The sequence below is a fragment of the Grus americana genome, chromosome 10 (genome assembly GCF_028858705.1).
Source record: "Grus americana isolate bGruAme1 chromosome 10, bGruAme1.mat, whole genome shotgun sequence".
Lineage (NCBI taxonomy): Eukaryota > Metazoa > Chordata > Aves > Gruiformes > Gruidae > Grus > Grus americana.
Window position 1 is genome coordinate 11,704,974 of NC_072861.1, and position 19,392 is coordinate 11,724,365.

A 19,392-nucleotide genomic window follows, 5' to 3' on the forward strand; every position below is an offset into this window, starting at 1 on the left:
ACTATTTTCCTAGCTCGTTGCTTTAACCATATCCTTGCAGGAGAAATGCAGGCAGTGGAGTTTAATTTGGGCAGCACAGAGTTCCCTTATATCTCATTTACACTAAGTAAATGAAGGTACCCTATTGTATTTAGCACTACTTGACTAGTTTCCTTCTCCTAACACACCCAGGACAGTTCGCATTCACTTCCCGCACCTCTAGCTTCCTTCTGCAGGCTGGTTCATGGTGGTTCATCCCTTGGGCTTTTTACATGAGCATCCAACGTGCTTTTCTCTGTTTTATACACAGACAACATGGCCAAAGGGATTTCACAGAGCTGCTTTGTTGTTCTGCTCAAATTTCTAAATTGCTATCACCTGTACAAAAAGAACATGTTGTTAGTGTATGATGCTGCCACTGATCATACCAACAAATATTACTTCCTGAGCATCTTCCTTCACTCTGCCTCTTCATCTCAACTCTTCTTAAACACAGATTGTGTGCTCCCTGAGGCAAAGACTATGTTTGAGACATGGTTAATGGAGTAGAGCAACTACCTGTGACTACTAACTGTAACAACAACAAAAAAACCCAACAATGTACAGGTATATATGTTCCTATTTTGGTGTTCTCTGACTCTGATATGCAAAATATGCAATCTATCATCACATGTATGACAAGCATTAGGTTTATGCGCCATCCAAACCCATCTGCTTCAGTAGTGTTTATAGAATAATGCTTCAGCATTTACACACCTGAAAAATTGAACATTTTCAACATGTATGCTTAGAGGATTGTGCTTACAACTCATGGATACAATACCCATGAATAATAAAGTGTGTGTTTGGACAGGTAGAGAGAAATTTGGAGGGAGAAGAAAACCTCTCTCTATTAGTATGTATACTAGTTCTCTATTTAATGTTTTCAGTATCAGATACAGTAATAGCAATGATTATCAATCTCAAGAAAACTTTTTTTCATTAAGGAGAGGAGAAAAGAGAGACAGAAAACTTAGATCTGTTGCCAGCATTCACTACAATCTTCAGCTAATCTGATCTGGGGAAAAATCCAAAATTAATACTGTCAAACTGAGCAGCAAATGTTGAAAAAGAATCAGGCACTGCAAGAAAATTGATGTGCCAATGAAAATTAGACAGGAAATTCTCACTAAATAAAACCCAGCAGATTACAGGGGCACAAAAAATTAGCTTAGATCATCTAGCCGGTTCATTTTTGTGTAACCATATTAATGGTTTTTTTTTCTTTTTTTACTTGTTATATATATATTTGTGTAGTAAAAAGAAATCTTCTGTATGCTATTTTAACCTTCTGCAAAACATCTCTTCTCTGTTCACTGGAGTCTCAGCCAGATTGGCTTCACCTTACTTGCGAGACTTTCTATGCTGTCTTCTAACTTGTCAGCACTCACTTCTCTTCAGCACCCATTGTTTGCCTTTGTATCTGGGTGTAGACAAAGAGGTTTCAGTTGATTGTTTGCAAGAATATGAAATAAATTTATATTCATCAGAGTAACGGGGTTCCATTTCCAGAGGCTAAGCCAAGGAACAACTGAATTTAGAAGCAGGCTTGTTTGCAGGGTGGCTGCAGCATCAGTCTGTGAGTGGTTATGCACAGCATAGGCACTTTTAGGGTATAGAGTATACGTTATCCCTAGATTGTTCAGACAAGAGCCCAAATACTGGAATGGCGTCTGCAGATTTGGAGATTCTTTTGCCAGCTACAGCTGCCGGGCCTCTCATTTAAGTTGTTAAAACAGATGTGATTAGGTCAAACATTTTTGGCCCAAAAGCTTCACAAATGTAATAATTTGAAAACCAGAAAAAGACTAATCTTCTGTGTCTTCTAACTCTTCTCATGTTTTCTCTTAGATAGCAGCTGCTGCTTTAAGTTGCACACGGCATTATTATTTTTGTTTCCCTGGTTTGACTAATTTCTTTTGGAAATAGATCTCTTAGCTTGTTTTTGGCAAGCAGAATTCTGGCCTGACTGTGGATTTTTCTCTCACTCACTCACGCATACTTTGCTTCCTTTGCTATTTTCTCAGCTTTTTAGCTGCTCCTCTGCCATACTTGCTACAAGCACAGGTGGCTCGTGCATTACCATCAGGCAGTATCTATGGACTAACTCTGTGCTGGTACCTATTTACTGACTATTAACATATTAAATAAAGGCATATTAAGAGATTATTTTGTTGTCAGGGATATGAAAAATAGCTAAAAAAAAATTATTTTCACCCTGTTTCTGTGTGTGTCCGCTAGAACTGTGAGAGGAAGACTGGAACTGTGGTTACTGGCTTTGAACTGAAGAAATACATTTGCTGTATGTAAGCCAAGATCCTTACCAGATGGCAAACCTTTCAGCTGAGATAGATTAGGATAGGTAAGCTGCAGTGTGCAAACTAACTATTGTACTGGCAAGTTTCTGAGCTTTCCTGTTCTGGTTTAACTGATCTCTTGTTTTCTTGGGATATGTATGAGTATGGGTTACAGTGGTGCAGATTTTGGTGTGCCTTGCCAACGATGGAGACAGGAATCCACACAGAATTGTGTACAATTTTCCCTTGGAGGCAGTGCAATGGAAGTTTTTCATCCGTGAGGAGGGACTGCGCCACTGCACCAGTAATTGCTTATCAGTGCAAGGGCATAGGGAGCTTTTCCTGGATACTCTGTCTTAAGTCCTTTACACATGTATTGTGCCAATAGCATCCTACTGTCTCTATTATCTGATAATTATTCAGAAGTTTCTCTTTAATGCCAGAAATTATTCCTCCATAGATTTAGCTACATGCCATTCTCTTCTTCCCAGGCCCATCACTCCATTCCACACAACTTAGAACAACCCTTAGACAAAACTTAACATGAAAAGAAAGTAGAAATCACTAGAGAAAATAATGTCTGTGTTTACAGTCAAAGGACTCCAAAGGAGCAAGAAACAAGTAAGAACCAAAGCCGGATCTCACTGGGATTCACAGAAAGGTTCACCACAATTCTCAATTCTTCTCTCTCCCTCTGGCTCTGGGTAGCAGCAAAGGCAAACATAGCAGGTTTTATTACAGCTGATTATTGTATTAAGCTGATACAACTCAATGGGTCTCATAAAAACAACAACCCCCTCCCCCCCAGGAACAGTATTTTGATTTTTAGAGAGTGGAGTCCCATCTGAGTTCTACTAATGTTTAAATGTTGCAAAAATTTGGGCTCAGATCTGAGTTTTTCATTTGGATGAGCCTGGAATAGCAAGTGAAAGAGATGGATGTAAAAACAAGGAACCTTGCAGCAGCTGTAGATACCCACAGAGTAATGCAGAACAAAGTGGGTTCTGAAAACTCTTTGCCAATCAGGCTCTGAAGTTGCTGTCAAGCTTGGAGAGTGGCAGGAAGAATGGATGGTACCAATACATTTTCTGTTCTTCATTACAAGATGTTTTCCTGAACTGATTACAACCTGGTGGAGCTCCTGGGTAAGTTAATGAATTTAGTAGGGTAGGAAGAATACTGGTGGGGGAGAGGCACAGTTTTTATGTATCCAACTTGAAATATCATAACAGATCTGATTTTCTCAGTCTGAGATTCAGGCCACTGAATCCAGAACAGAACTGGCTGGAAAAGCATATATTTTGCTTAAAGTGTTGTTTTGTGTTAAGCATGTACTTAACTGTTTTCCCAAACTGGTACTTCTCTCAGGTTTTATTAGCACTCTTAGCACCCTAAATAAGATTGGAATAAAGAAAGGAAGCAAAATTTCTCTGACATACGTCAGCTTAATGTCTGTCTTTTTCCCTGAAGAAAGTTATAATGTGGGGTTTTTTTTCAGATCTGCAGAGGAACTGAAGTGATACATGAGCACTTAGCAATAAACATTTTTAATGGAGACCCCTATCCCCAGCTTAATTTCTGCCCTCAGTCATATTGCATTAATCAATACTAGTGATGTTCCTAGCGGTTTCATTGCACCCTGTGAACAATTTTGCTGCTTGGAATTACAGAAACGTGCCGTGAGTGTATTTTGATACTGAGATTTAATAACAGGGGATCCAATATTGATTTTAATGGGAAATTGTTTGCGTATGCGTGCACACATCTGTCTTTTTCTGTGCACCAGTTTCCTGTGCACTGAGTAGTCATGCTCCAGTCCAGCACTTGTGACTGTTAAAATACTGAAAGATTATCAGAATTGGTACAAACCATGACAATAGTGATTTCAGGAAAGTGATTAACTGACTAATATGACCTTGCTTGACTGCAAATTACATACAAGTTCCCCAGATGTCACATTTAGTGTTACTCACACACATGCAATTTCTACTAAGCATTCTTGGCAGTGTGAGTATTCACAAAATTTATCTGTAACGCTATCTGTCAAACAATAGTATTATTCTTTGTTTGGATGGGTTTGGGTCTTAAATCTGGATTTCTGAAGCCAATATTACTAGTTACTCGCAATTCCTTTTCTGAATGAAATGTACCCATGTGTAAACAAGGAAGTGGAACCTTAAACAGGCAAATGAGATCTGCGGGCTTAGAATGGACTTTCTGCTAGTAATATTTACAATTATTCAAAATTGTATAGTTCATTTTGATTTTCAGTGAAATGTACTACTTCATCAACAGCCAGAAAGAGACATGTGTTATTCAAACCCATTTCAAGCTATTTTTAGATGTCTTACATCGGCTGTTAGGATTGCTGGGGAGGTCAGCCCCTGGGAACAGCCTTTGCATGTTGTTTTGCTTTCACCTAAACAGAGCAAAGGCATTGGGCTGTGCATGGGTCCTAACTTGTAGCTGAGCTCCATCAAAACACAAGTGAAAAGTAATTTCATAAAATCTCTAGAATCTATTTCAGTACTGTATTTCAGTGAGCACTTTAAGAGTTTTTTCTCAAATCACACTTCTAACTGCTAAAACAGCACAGAAATGTTTATGTGTACTTATTCACTACTTGTGGTTCAGGAAAAAATATGCTACTGACATTCACAGAAAATTCAGTCTAATTATTTCACAGGCTGATGAGTTGCAGTATTTAAGGAAAGGTTAGGAGTTCTTGAGTTTACATGTAGCCAAATTAAGGAAGAAAATTAAAGTGGTTGGTCAACTTTGATTTTTAATGGTTCATAAATTTCCAGGCTATAAACACACCTTTTTTTTCTTTATTTTTTTTTAAATTGAGAGCAGATTATTCCATGGCATATGGGATCTGAAGGTTCCCATGTGTGTTCTAAAAGTAACTTTCCTTTAAACTATGTACTTTTATTGGGACACTTCCATTCAGTCCTCCAAAGTCCTGCTCACCAATACACATCAGGTCAACACACCCTTTGAGCGTGTCAGGAAAATATCACTGCCTTTCTTTTCCCACTACATGATGACATGAGAGCAGACAAGGAGCACTGTACTGAAGCTGATGATCTTTCACAGGAGTATGGCCTTAGACCTGCTTTCTGTGTAGGTTAATAGAAACCTACTCCTGCAGGTAACTGGCTGTTTATATAAGAGGATTTTTTTGTTGTTATTTAGTAACAAAAACAGACATTTGAAAGCTATATCTGTATAAATTACTACAGACTGCTCCTATAAAAAGTACTTAAATTAAAATATAGCATGGATAACTATATTCTTTAATAGCAATACCTTACATTTATTAAACATGTTTCTAGTTACCAAACCTTTCTGTGACTTTTCTGAGCCATAAGCTTTCAGTAAAAAGGACTACAGCCATAATATATGTACCTCCATCATATGGATGAATTGTTTGTATTCAATTTAAAAACTATTCTAAAAATGATTGCACAATGAGGGTGCATAAATTGCTGGAGTTTGTAGTATCACACTACACATACGCAAGATTTGTAAAGGGGTTATATTCAATATTCATAAAATTAAAGAAAACCTTATTACATCACAGCAGCTCTACTACTATGAAGATAAAGACTGCTGTCTTGAGCAATATTTACAGATGCACCTTTGTACATAGATCGAGAGGATGAGATTAATCCATAGACTTTTGGGTAATACATAGCACAGACTGTCTTCCATGAAAGCAAATTCTGCCATTTTGCATGACGCATATAGAGCAAAACATACGCATCCCTGGGGTCTCAGGTAACACTTGCTCTGTATTTGCCGCTGTTTTGTTGTGGCAGCAGCAGGAGCTGCTACTGAGAGAGGTTTGAATATTGAGTATTGAGTTTGTCCATGCTGGAGAAACCAGAGGCTCGGGAGGGATAGTTGCCACCCAGACAGGACACAGCCAGGCTGTACATGCAGCCCTGGGTCTGGGTACCCAAGGCACCCAGATGGCTGATCACACAGACATGACCAGCATTTTATTGTAAGCTCTATAAAAATAAAGGAATTAAACTCTTCTCCACAACTCTTGTGAATGGCAAAAGGGCTAATGTGTCATTCTTGCAAGTGAATTTAGACCTAGGGAAACATCTTCCAACGATAAAGATAAGTAAGCACTAAAACCGGTTACCTGGGGGTATTGCAGGAAATGGAACATCAGAGGCTTTTAAGATCACATTGGACAAATGACTCTCAGGCACAGCAGAAGATGAGAGGATCCTGTGATTTGGCCTAGGGATGGGATTAGATCACTCTCAGTGTCTTTTGTAGTTTCTTTTCTGTGAGTTCTGGCCCAAGAAAGACAAGCTAGGGTACACCAGCTTGCATTGAGGGCCCATCTCCTCTCCCTTTCCTCTTCTTCACTCCCAGCTCTGCTAAATCAGCATCGGTTTAGTTGGACAGATGCGTATGTACACGTACACAAAAGGGGCAGAAAAGGATTTGGGCTCTCATGTTGTAAAACACAGCTCAGGGAAGTTAAGAGGAGAGCAGCATGCATAATGAGACCGATCATCAGGAGATGAAGCAAATTAGTACTGCTTTGCTTGAAACTCGAGTCAGCAGAGCAGATCCAGAGAGCAGTTGCTGGTCTGCTGCCAGCAGTAAAACAGGCCCCAGTCGGGGTCACCTTTTCTCCCCAGACCCAGAAGCATGTAGAAGAGATGGCCCTCTCCGGGAGCACAAGGAATCACAGAGCATCTGCTCTCCCCCATGCCATCTGGGCCGGGGAAGCGTAATCGGAGGCTGGAGCTGGCACATCAGCTGCTCCCAGCAGTGTCAGGTTGGTGAGGACATCACCACAGCCCTTCCTTCACCTCTGCAAAGCATCCCTGCCCTGTGCTGCGCAGTTACCCCTCCCTCCTCTGCCCACTGTTGCAGCAAGTTTGTGGACATTGGAGCACACAAGGCACAGTCAGAGGAGTGCTTCTGTTCCTACGGCATCTGCGTAAATCGTGGCTGCGCTGCAGGGCAGAGATGTGGTAAATGATAACCCGTGCAATCCCGCTTGGTTATCAGGCAGCCACTTGCTGCTCCAAGGCAGGCCCCAGCCTGGCTCAACTGGCCTTGTCAGGCATAACTGCTTCAGGAAAGATTTCCAGGCCCTCAGGTCATGTTGTATAAAAGTGCAAAAATCAGCTGCAAGATGACTCCTCAGGAGGTGAAACAGCCCTGGCAGGTGACACAGGCTCTGTGAGAGACTCAAAACATCGCAAAGCACCCCTCTCCCCCACCTGTGATGTGGAGTTCAGTCAGTGCCCCTCGGCACTTTCCTCAGGCTGAGGCGGACACTGCCTTTGAAGGACAGACTTTGCCCTCCCAAGCTGTATTCTGGAGGCGGGAAGGGCACTGCCTGCGCCACAGGCAGCTCCTGCTGCCCCAGCACCTCTGCTGGGCCACGATGGTGGCCGCTCTCTCTCTTCTGGAAGGTTCTCAGGGGCCCTTAGGCTCCATCAGGACAACATGGTGACTTGCGCCCCCATAATGTCAGGAAAGTGTGAGGTGCCGCAGGGGGTCCTGAGTCGAGCGAAGCACTGTTGCACCCGGAGGACACATCTCCTCCTGGCCTCTTCTCCTCAGAGGGTTGCCTGATGCAGAGCAGGCTTGAGGTGGCACACAGGCCTCCCCTCCCTGGCATCACCAGCGGGGCTTGGCAGTGTCCCTCCTGATCTGGTGGGGAAGGAATTAATTAAACCCTCCCTTTCCTCTGTCATAACAGCAGATCACAAAGAAATTCTCACAGTGCTGCGGCCATGCTGCATTGTGGCCTGTCCCTGTGCCCCCCAGCCCTGTGGCTTGGCTGTGCAGCACAGGCAGCCTTGTCCAGCAAGGACTGTGCCAGTTGTGTGTTTACCTGCAAGAGTTGGCCATCTCAGGACACCTAACGCAAACGAATAAGGTGTTTTAACAGCAGGAAGGGAAATTTGGGTCAAGGACACAGTGTTAAAGCCCAGAAGTTTGTGGGGGTTTCAGTGAATGAAGAACAGGCCAAATCTTCAGCAAAACAAACTGTGTGCATCTGTCCTCACACTGCTTCGTCACTACTTCAGCAGCATCTGATATGACAAAATACTGTGGAATAAGATGTCCTTGCAGCCTTGCCACCTGCACACTGATCATCCTTGGCATTTCACAAGCTCCAAATACCTCTAAATATTTAGGTACTTGCACAAAGTACTTCTAGAAATGAGCTTCTGCTATCATTGGCACTATCTACCAAAGCAGAATGGGAAAATTCAAAGTCTACACAGGTAAAATTCAAGTTATTAACCTACTGGTTAAGTTTCTTAGAATGAAGAGGAAGGGTGAATTACAGCTAATTCCTTTTTTTTGCAGCTATACCCTTGGCAATATAAGTATCTGCTGAACATCAGTATAAAAATCTATCCCAGTGAGGCCAGGCTGGGATGTTTCAGGATTTCATGCAAATTAAATGAATGTAATTCTTGGTGTGATGCTATTATCTCTAGTCCATTCTTTGTGTTATGTACCTTTTATTTTTCCTAGCAAATCCTACTATTGTTTAGTGTGAACTATTTTTCTTGCTATAATCTGAAGCGATGGCTACCTTGTACCTAATTTGTACATGGCTTTTGTCTCCCCCTTTTTCTTTCTTGATGCCAGGGGGTCTAACATGTGTCATGTTTGTTATCAATTTTTTTTAAAAAATCCCTCTTTCTTTTCACTCCCACAGCATGTAATTCCTATGACTGCTGTGTCATTCCTGTCCTTTAGGTGTCTTGGTAACAAAATCCAAGTGATTGTTTTTCTTGATGAACAGTAAATTCACAGACAGTTGAATATTGAGGAGGTCAAACTCCTACCAGTTTCAGACTGAATTCAGAAAATAGTTTAGGCCAGAAACTGATAAGCATATGGAAAAGCTGAAATGTTTTAAAAGTAGTATTTTTGGATTTTTGGTTTGGGTTTTTGTTTAAAAATTGACACAACTCAAAGTCTAAATAAAGCCTTAAATCACTGCAAAATATTTCATGTTAGGGCTAATGGAATGTTTTATAAGCACCACAAACAATTCTTCTACCCACCCTCATACCCAAAATGAGATATCAATTTGACTGAACTCCATTTTGGGGGGGAAAGTGCCATACATCAAAGCAAAACTGGAACTAGATGATCTTTGAGGTCCCTTCTAACCCAAACCGTTCTACGATTCTATGATTCTAAAACAGAAAAGTCAACTGTGCTTGTAATTCATGTTTGCCAGGTGTTGTGGCTGGGGAGAGGCGGTAAGTCTGTTTTACACCTCAAAGTACCTCCTTAGTCTGCCATTGTCTAGTGTGGTATTACCCAGAGACAGTTGGCCTCGTGTCACAGTTGGCCTCTCTTGCACAGTTATTTCCCTCTGCCTTTCTAGCTATTTTTCCCACACAGCTCTTGTTCTTTCACAGGTACTACTGGTGTCACTTTAATTTTGGTCAACATATTTATCAGTATAACACACCTGTCTTAAGGTCTGATAGATTGTGTAAGTCTATTAATACTGTGTTGCCAAATATACTGTACTGCTTGTCAGCAGTTTTGTATGTGTGAAGATGTTTACACTGGTGCAAAATCAGGATAAAATGAAACTAAGACTGTTAAAGTGGTCACTGTTTTAGTCTTTCTCTCCAGGTAAAGATCCTTAGTGGTGTAATATGGCTGCAATCCATTAGAGTCCAGCTACATGACTATTATGTTAAAGTATATTGAAGTCAGTGGAGTGATGCTGCTGTGCTCTGGCGGAGGATCTGGTCTGCTTTTTGCCATCATTTGCTCTGCTGAGCTGAGTAAATATGGCAATTTCTTGGATTGTCAGTAAAAAGGTCACTTATACTCCTCAATTCCTCCTCGTCCACTCTAATTCAATCATACAGTTCTAACTTTCAAACTTTTTATCTTTAGATTTGACTCTATGGCCAATGAAGGGAAAAAAAGGTCACTGGTACATGTAAAATGTGTACATGTGCACATGGAAAACAAAGGCATTGGTGTTTCTGCTGCCAGTAGCAAACACAGGATGCCGCTGCTGCCTTTGACTTCCTAGTCCAGATGCCTGTGGCCCATGTGTAGTCCAATAAAAAGCTGCCTTCAGATCAACACATAACTTGCAGACAAGACTAAACCTCATGTCTCTACATGGAGAGCCACACTGTCTCTCCAAGGCTCCTTGTATGAGATTCAGTTGCCTAAATATAGGTTTCTAGTTGTGTTTTATGAGCCCTAGATGGAGTTGTTTAGCCTCCAACTCATCCCAGAAATGTGTGGATTTCCCCTGGGTCTTATGCCATATCTGCTAGCTACATCCAGATGTTTTGATTACTCTAGGACATTTAAATGACACTTTTGTTTGAGTTTTTTTTGTCCTTGAATATTAAGTCTTATGTTTTTGCAGGTTTTGGTACAATGTCCCCTCACCTGTCTGTAATATTCCTATCATCCTCACAGCTGCCTACAATCATTCTTGCCCCTGACTTCAAAGCCCATATGTTCTGCAGCTGTCCCGCTGCATTTTCCTTCACTCTCTTTGCGCTCTGTACAGAGGCATATTCCATACAGAGTTGCAGGATACTTTGCAATCTACATCTGGAAGGTACAGAGGAGGAGCACGGCAGGGTTAATCCTTTTCCTCCAGTCCTTATTGAGCAATTAGGCCACTAAAAAAGATCTTGTTTACAGATACTCAAAGAGGCTGTAATTTACTAGGTCTTGTAATAAATTTACATCCATCAGGAGGTAGCCAGAGGCAAGTCTGGAGTTTTAGCAGTGGCTAATTTGCAGCTTCACTCTTGGGACAGGAACAGAATTTTAAAAGTTCCTAATAGTAAAGCAATTTGTTTAAATCCTTAGTCCCAAAAAATGAACACTTGCATTAAAAAAGCTGTCTAAAAGTGAAATTCCTCACTATAGGATCCATCCTTGATATAATTGGAATCATTAACAGAACTGATATAATTTACCCAGCATGCCTTTTTGTGGGTTGTGCCTTTAAATTTGGCAGAGACAAGCAGCTGCAGTTCTCAAAGGGTTGTTACAAAGCTGGTTTCAACACTGTTGCTCCTTTTTGGTAAGACTTTTTGGCTCTCGCTGTGAAATTTTCTATGTTTGGGGCAAAAGTTGATTCCTTCTCACATGGTATTCCTGTAAATACATGGCATACCAGGTACCAACTAATGAATGAGTTATAATTATCTGTGTACCTTTTACAGGAGGTAAATAGCGATGTTTTGTTATTGTGTTTTTAAGGCTTCATCTTGTAAAGCAGTCTTCTCTAGAATTACTATTTTGAATATCTTCTAGCAAATGCTGACTATGTATGGTGTGTCTTAATCCTGTGCACTTTCAGTAGAGGACCTCAAATTGATCTGTTGACTAGAAAGTGGATTTAGTGTCTGATTTGAAGCAGCTGCTTATTCAACTCTGGAACAAGAACAGTAATGACTGAAGGTTGTTATCAGTTGATTGTTTCTGAATGGTTTAAGTGAAATGAGGTTTTGGAGTATCAGTCAATTTTTCCATGTAACACTTGGCACCCTTGCTGGCCTTTGCTAGTGAAGTGTTCAATATACTATAGAAAAGGAACCTCTTAGCTCAGGTGTGAGGTATATCGGTAAGATAAGGATGTGGAGGGGGGAGCTATATTATTGTTGCTTTTATTGTATCTGTTGTTTCTATGCCTAAAGTCCTTTAGCAACCTCAAAGCATCACTCACAAAGACTACATTAACATAAGATATTTACAAACTGAAGAAACTCTGCTTCCAAAGTTGTTTTAGAAGTGTTGCCAATGGTGATACCTAAACAAGGAAGCAACCAGAAGAACAAGAAGCCCAGCTGATTTCAATTTAATTGAAAGTCCCACTGAAAAAGAGGTGGGGGCATAGCTGTTGAAGGGAAAAGGAAAAAATTGGTAGAAAAGCAATGATAGTTGTAAGCTGCTGTGAAACAACACAAACTAAAGAAAATTGCTTTTATATTTTTTTGGTTTGTTTGGGTAGTTTATTGGTTTTATAATGAATCACACAGAAATACAACAGAGAAAACAACAGCAAAGACCTGCAGTGAAATACTGTGGAGATTTATAATGTGGAAATGTGCAAGTGCTCAAATACATTGTCCTATTTTGATTGGAGGTTCATGGCTACAACCTGGCTTATCTCTTTACATCTTACACCAATGGATTTAAGTCTGCATAATACAAAAATGACTGTACGTTTTGCTTGAGCACACTTGCAATCCATCTTGTAAAATAAGAAAAAACCCCACCTTTCTCAGCTATGAGAATACTCAACAGTCTCGTTAATTTTCCCAAGTCTCCAGTGGGACATCGTTTTCTTTTATCTTCTTGCAAATAGCCTATAGAATCATATGCATCTTGTGCTGGTTTGGTATTGAGTGTGCTATAGTTATATATTATTTAACATTTTGGCCAAGTTTTGGTTTCATGAACAATTCATCTTCTGCTGTGCATTTCTGCCCTTGTGATTAATGAAGCTTACAAGCCTTTGATTGCAAAGTGCCCTGGGTTCTCTCCCTTACCTAATCCTGTTTAAGTGCATTTTGGTCTAATTTTTTCTAGTCTTTCCTTTGAGCTAATAATTCTTCTCACAGGTGCTGAATAATGTCTTCGTGTTACATATTGCCATACCAGTGTCCATAGGGAAGCTACAAAGCTCACTGATGCTGTCACACCCTGTATTTATTGTTAGGAATTCTGGTAATGCAAAGTGCCTGGGGCCGAAGGCGCTACAGCTTTTAGTTTATATTTACAGAGATTCTACTAGCTTTTCTGATTTATTGACTTTTGCGATCAGTTTGACAAATGAAGACATACTAAAACTAGAAATTATATTTGCAGTTTCATCATGAACCTTTGCTAGTGTTAGGGTGTTGTATAATAGGCTGTTGTTCAGCTATTCCCCAGTTTCCACAGGAGAAAATAATTAGTGTTTTAAGACTGACCTCATTCGGCTCTTTTTTAATGGACTATGAGAAATATATTTGCATAACTGTCACAGCTCAGAATTTTCAAAGGATTAGTCAGAATAAAATAGACTATGTCTGTATGAAATAACATCTACAGTGAGCCCTTCCTAACCTGTAAAGAATGGTGATGATGTGGGGCTGCTTTTTTTTTTTTTAAGTCCAGATGTGCTTTTTAGGGCTTTTTTTTTTGGTTGCGGGTGTGTGGGTTGGGTTTTTTTGTCTCCTTTTGATAGAGTTCCCCAGTTACCTGAGGCCCAATATGTTTGCTGCCATATAGATTTCCATGAGATTGTTGTTTAGGTTTCTCCCCTTCCAGAATGAAATATCAAGCTGGGGCTAAACTGTAAAAATAGTGTGTAAGCCCAATTAGGATAGATTTCAGCTAGGGCTTATTGGTTAAATGGTAGGAGAGACAGGTCCAGGGTGTACTTCTCTGGAGTGATCTTGTGCATCTCACTTAAAATGGATGAAACTACATTGATCTGTGCATATTGTGAACTAGGTCTGTGCTTTACCCTGACAGCTTCACACGTCTTGATGAGCTGGACTGTCTTCTCTGTGTGAATCGGCTGCAGAGAGCGAGGAGGAGTTCATCTTAATATCATTAGTTGTCAATGTCACTTTGCAGAGTACTAAAATGATAGGGAGTCATCCAGTGACAATTGCATACAATATGATGACCATGCTAAGCGTAGCACTTTGCTACTGCATGTTTTTTGCTTTCCATTCCTTGTTTTTATATCAACACAACACATGTACATGCAAACATGCCCACGCGTTCTTGCACGCACATGCAGTGTACACCTGTTTTATGAAGCTGTAGGAAAGCTACTCAATTGTGGTTTGAAAGTAGGTGGAAATGCATGCATCCACACAAGCATCTCTTAGGAAGATGGGAGTTGCAGCCTTTTCATTTTGTAAGTAAATTTTTACTCACTTTTTTTGAACATTAAAAAAAAAAAAAGAAACCCCATGCCACTGTGTGAGATGATGTTCAGAGCACCACAGACTGTTCTAATGGCTGATTTCAATAATAAAAGACAACAGTGGACTAAAAGGTGCAGTGCAGGAAGCTGAGACACACATTCCTTTCCCCAGAGGGTGTACTTAGCTTTGTGCCTTTGATCACTTGAGAACTATCATTAGAGTGCAAAATGGCAGGCACCGGGAAACATTACGGCAATTATAATGTGATAGTTAAAAAAAAAATCAAAAGTTTGAATTTATTTGAGTGTTTTCTCCCATGAAGCACTGTTCACAGCTGAAGTATAAGATGCTCTAATAGATAAAATATAGAAGCTCCAGTGGGACTACTCTTCAGATATTGACTCCCAAGTTAGCTCTGGTACAGAACAGTCTGTACAGAACAGACTATATTTACAAGTTCAATAAATCTAATCTGTGTATGCACTTTATCATTACTTACTATTTGTACTGCAGTAGCACCTGCAAGCCCTTGTTACTCAGCTAGATCCCACTGTGCTAAGAACTGTACAAACATGGAACAAAAACACCAACCAACCAAACAAAAAAAAACCCCAAAACCCCCATGCTATGGAACAAGAAAAGGCCCAGAAAGCCTTTACATAATGAGGCTGCAACATAGTTGTTGGCACTTGGAAAATCAAAGTATTTGTCTAATACTGTGCAAATCACTATACAAATATTGTTGTAGCTTATTATTACATACTGTTATAGAGTGGGTTTGTATTTTTATTTCTTAGCTCTTAAAGAACAGAGGAATTTAAATGGCAGTGTTTTCTAAAGTTTTTTAGTAGTGCCTTGGCAATACAGAGCCAGACTTTGCTTTGCTGTGACTTCAAAGAAACCACCTTTTCAGTCAGAGGAACTGCTGTTGGTTGGGGCAGCAGGCCAGATGAGTTAACATTTGTATACATTTCTGCTGTGGCCAAATCCTTGGACGTGAAGCTGCCAGCAAAGACAATTTCCACTTTCTCCTTCTCTAGAGGGCTAATAACTCTGTGGTGAATCGTGCCAATTCTAGCAACTAGGGGTATGTGTGTTTGGAGGTGTGAATGGGAACATGAGATAGAGATTTTCACGCAACTTCAAGCTTTAACTTCAGCATTCTGAAAACATATTGTATGGTGTTAAGTAAAAAGGCTAGGTTGCTAATAGAGCAAAATGCAAGACTAATGTAAAACAAGAGGACTGCAGACTCAGAGGTGCCTTGTGCTTTATATATAAACTGTCTAGATAAAACTGGTGCAGGTATGTAACTAATGCAGCAGTCTTGTGTCACCTGTATTGTCCTTGTCTGTAGTGCACAAGATCCAGTAATAAGAACAGCTTTTAAACATGCCTTCTACTACCTCATCACAAGCTGTATTGATTGTGCTCGCATCCTTAACATAAAATACAACAGATAAAGAGAGAATAAGCTAATTGGGAGGTGGGTGGGTGTTTGTTAAAGTTCCAATTGGACACGTATGGAACAAATCTTGTTGTAACGAAGCAAAAGAAAATATTTCAAACAAACCATCTTCTCATCCTCATCAACCAAAACAGGCTGCCCACACAGCCTTGGCATTTCAATTTTCTGCTCATTTTCTTTTGTTCGTATTGGATATGTTGCCTATTTTCCTTAGTTTGTAGATGTCTCACCGATAGGAGCTTGGAGACCAGCAAGCACAGCCCACTTTCAGAAATGGCAATTATAATGAAAAAGGAAAATGTAATAAAATTGTCTACTTGCCCTAGATTCTGCACATTATTCCATCGAGCCTGAATAAGAATTCTTTCTCCTTTTACTGGTCCCCCACCCTGCCTGCCCCTTTCTTTTTGCAGCCACTTAAGCATTATGGTGTTGGTGGCATGTATGGCTGTATAACACTTAATTCCTGGCTTACTTTACCTGACTGAGAAGAATTTCTGCTGTAGAAACAGTTAGCTGGAATGTCTTTGAGTAGTGGTATTCTGTTTGGGTGAAAGACCAGAGGGGTATGTAGTCATTTTTCCACTTTTGTTTTTTTGTGTTGACACTTCTAAATGGCAAATGCATGCAGTTGGTTGGTATATAATGAATTTTAAAAGAGCATATTTTACTGAGGAGAAGAAATCTAGAAAAGAGATCATTAATTGTGGAGGTATTATGCACATCTTACAAGCACCTGATAAAGAAGTAGGAGACTACTGTGTTTTCCAAAGCAATGGACTTTCCAAACCTCAATTGTAATGGCAAGACACTTGATTCTCTTGGCTTTGCTTACCGCCTTCTCTGAACGGGATATGATTCTGTTCTTTGCTTCTGGTAGTGGGAAGCTACATGTGCCCTAGGTTGTGAATGTCTCTTATTCATTTATTTGTGTATTTGTTCCCATTGCCCACAACTTCTGGATGTTTGCCTTTTACACATGAACTGTCTAAGATCCGCAGAGGTCTTTTAAACACTGAGCTTCTGTTTTGGTGTCTAACTTACCATATGCTTCAATGGGGAATTAATTGCCTTCATATCTTTATGGGCCTGGTACTAAATGATTTGCCCAAAGAGACATAGGAAAATATAGTGAGCTATTTCTTCAAGCTGTTATCTCCTAACTGAAGGACTGGATCACACTTCACCACTCACAGTATTATAATAAGTCTTAATTCATTAATGTTTTTGAAAGATCTTGTAAACCTCTTAGGAGCAGAGCTTTGTGAATACAAAATGCTATTTTATTCATGAACTTCTGAAACCTTTTGTACTTGGGATTTTTTTTTTTTAAAAGAGAGACAGAGAATGTAAGAGAAGGCAAAGTTGGACATGTGCATTCTCAGGATTTTCAATGTAATTAAGGAAAGGAAAAAGATAGTAGTAAAACACACAGTATTTTTCATGTGACAGAGGGTAACGGTGAAACTAGACTGGAAAAAAAGAGCTAAGGAAAAGCCATGCTGCAGTGTTACTTATACGAAAATCCAAGTTATTTCAATCTGAAGTATTTTCATGTAGATTGATTTTCGCCTACCAGCTTTTTATGGCCATGAGACCAAAGCATATGGCCAAAGCAGTCTGATAGTTTCCCTCAATCCAGAAAACATAACCTTTGCTATTTGCACCTTCTGTATTGGAATAATTGAAAGAAAAAGAGATAGAAGCTCAGGACTGCTGTTTTTGGAGTACCAGAAGAGGGCAAAATAAAGACAACCATGGGAAAAACCTGCAAAACCAGAGATTATAGAAAAACAGGAACCAATATCAAACATATCCACAATCTTTGGAAGGTGGAGAGGGCATAATCTGAAATCTTGGGAAAGATGGCTTTCCTCAGCATATCCTACTCATAACCTGCGCTTTGAAAACAGTTTCAGTTTTTCAAAAAACAAACTCCTAGGATACTTTCTGTAACACAAAAGGAGACTATAATAGCAGTACCAGCCCAGAATATACTGAGGTGATGCCCTTCCTGAACCACAGCAGGCTACAATATGAAGAATTCATAGGAAAGAATCATAAGTGCAAATGATGCTACCTTGATTCTTTAAAGATATTCATTCTTTAAATCTAATGGGCTATTCTTCAGTATATGGAACTGTGTGATGCAGACTGCTGCAGATTCTCAATTGGAGTACATCAACACTATCTGATTTCATGTGGGAATGCTCATTTGCAGTAACTGTAGATAGGGACTTCACTGTGCAGAGATGAAATTGTGGGATGAAATTCTACCCTGGAGTAATATTTTTCTACACTTTACATTTCAAGAGCCATCAAAAGAGAGTGAACAGTCATAGAGAAAAAAGCCAATCAGAAAAATCAGGTTCAGGTATGAACGCCCCCACCTCACACCCTAGCATTGGCTCATTCATATCTATTACCCTAAGGAAAACTGAGTCACTTCAAGGTCACTTCAGCACATGTAACATACAGACTCCAGATTAAATGCTGGATGGCAGTTTCAGACAAATTGGAGAATGTGCCAATCTGCCAATTGTGCCTTGTCCTTTTCCAAGTTTGGTGTCATTGAGAACAGTTTAGCTTAATTTATTAAAAGCTTTGAGATAGATCACATTGTAGTTTGCTTCCAAAGTTCCAGCACCCGCCTAGAGCGAGCTTCATGCCTGTGCTTGCCTCTTGGATTCACTTATGCCAACAAAGTTGAAGTTAATGTTGTCAGCATCATCATAGAATCAAAAGTAGAGGCAACACATCTTCGCTATACTTTGTAATTTAATCTCTGATGTCTATCAGACATCTCCCTGCATCACTAATCATAGAAAAAAAAAAAATGTTCCTGGTATTGCATGTGAATTATGGCTGCTTTGACTAATAGCCATAATGGCAGAAATAATTTTGACTGAGAAACAAGGTGCTTGTGGTGGGAGCTCTGCCAACATACCAAATCGAGCGGGAGGTCTGAGTGCAGCGTAAACTGGTGTTCCATATGCTCGAGAGACTTTTGGAATCAGCCCAGCCTACATATGTTTCTGTTGGCAAGCTCTTGAATAGAAAGGAAGATATTGTCCTCACCCTACCTAACATACCTCCCACTCATTTGAAATGCTCATTTGCAAATGGAGAGCATGCAAATCTGAGAATGATAATGGCACAAACCTAATCTTACTACAGCTGGATAGGAGAAAAAAAAAATCATTGAATAGATTTTAAACTAGAAAAGGTATTGATGTAAGACATTGGTAAAAAAACATCTGAGATGTTCTCCTATCCATGATCTGTGGAGCAGTAGAATAACTTTTGCTATTTTACTAAAGATCACAGACTTCACTAGCCAGTCCATGGAACTGTAGTTTGCTGGAAGATGCTCTGGTGAACAAAACACTCAAAACAATATCATCTTCCTCTGCTTATCTGATTGCCATGAAAAAGCTATAGTACAAAATGGTCAAAGTTAAGGTGAGAAAGAGGATAAAAAAAATACAGAGAGAGGATTTTAAGCATGTAGAAGAAAGGAAATGGGAGAGAAAGAATCCCTGAATAGAAGGATTTGGAGACATTAAGAAGCAGAGAGGTGAGTAGGGGGAGAAATGATGGATGAAGCTTATTAAGTAAACAGGTTCTCCACTGGGCTGCTGTAATTTGGCATCTACATCGTGAACCAGGTGTA

General features: G+C 39.9%; 1 long non-coding RNA gene across 2 annotated transcripts in view; it reads left to right on the plus strand.

Annotated features, from left to right (window-relative positions):
- Nucleotides 1–19,392, plus strand: part of LOC129210939 (uncharacterized) — a 447,576-nt gene that overhangs the window by 287,318 nt on the left and 140,866 nt on the right. The window lies entirely within an intron of this gene.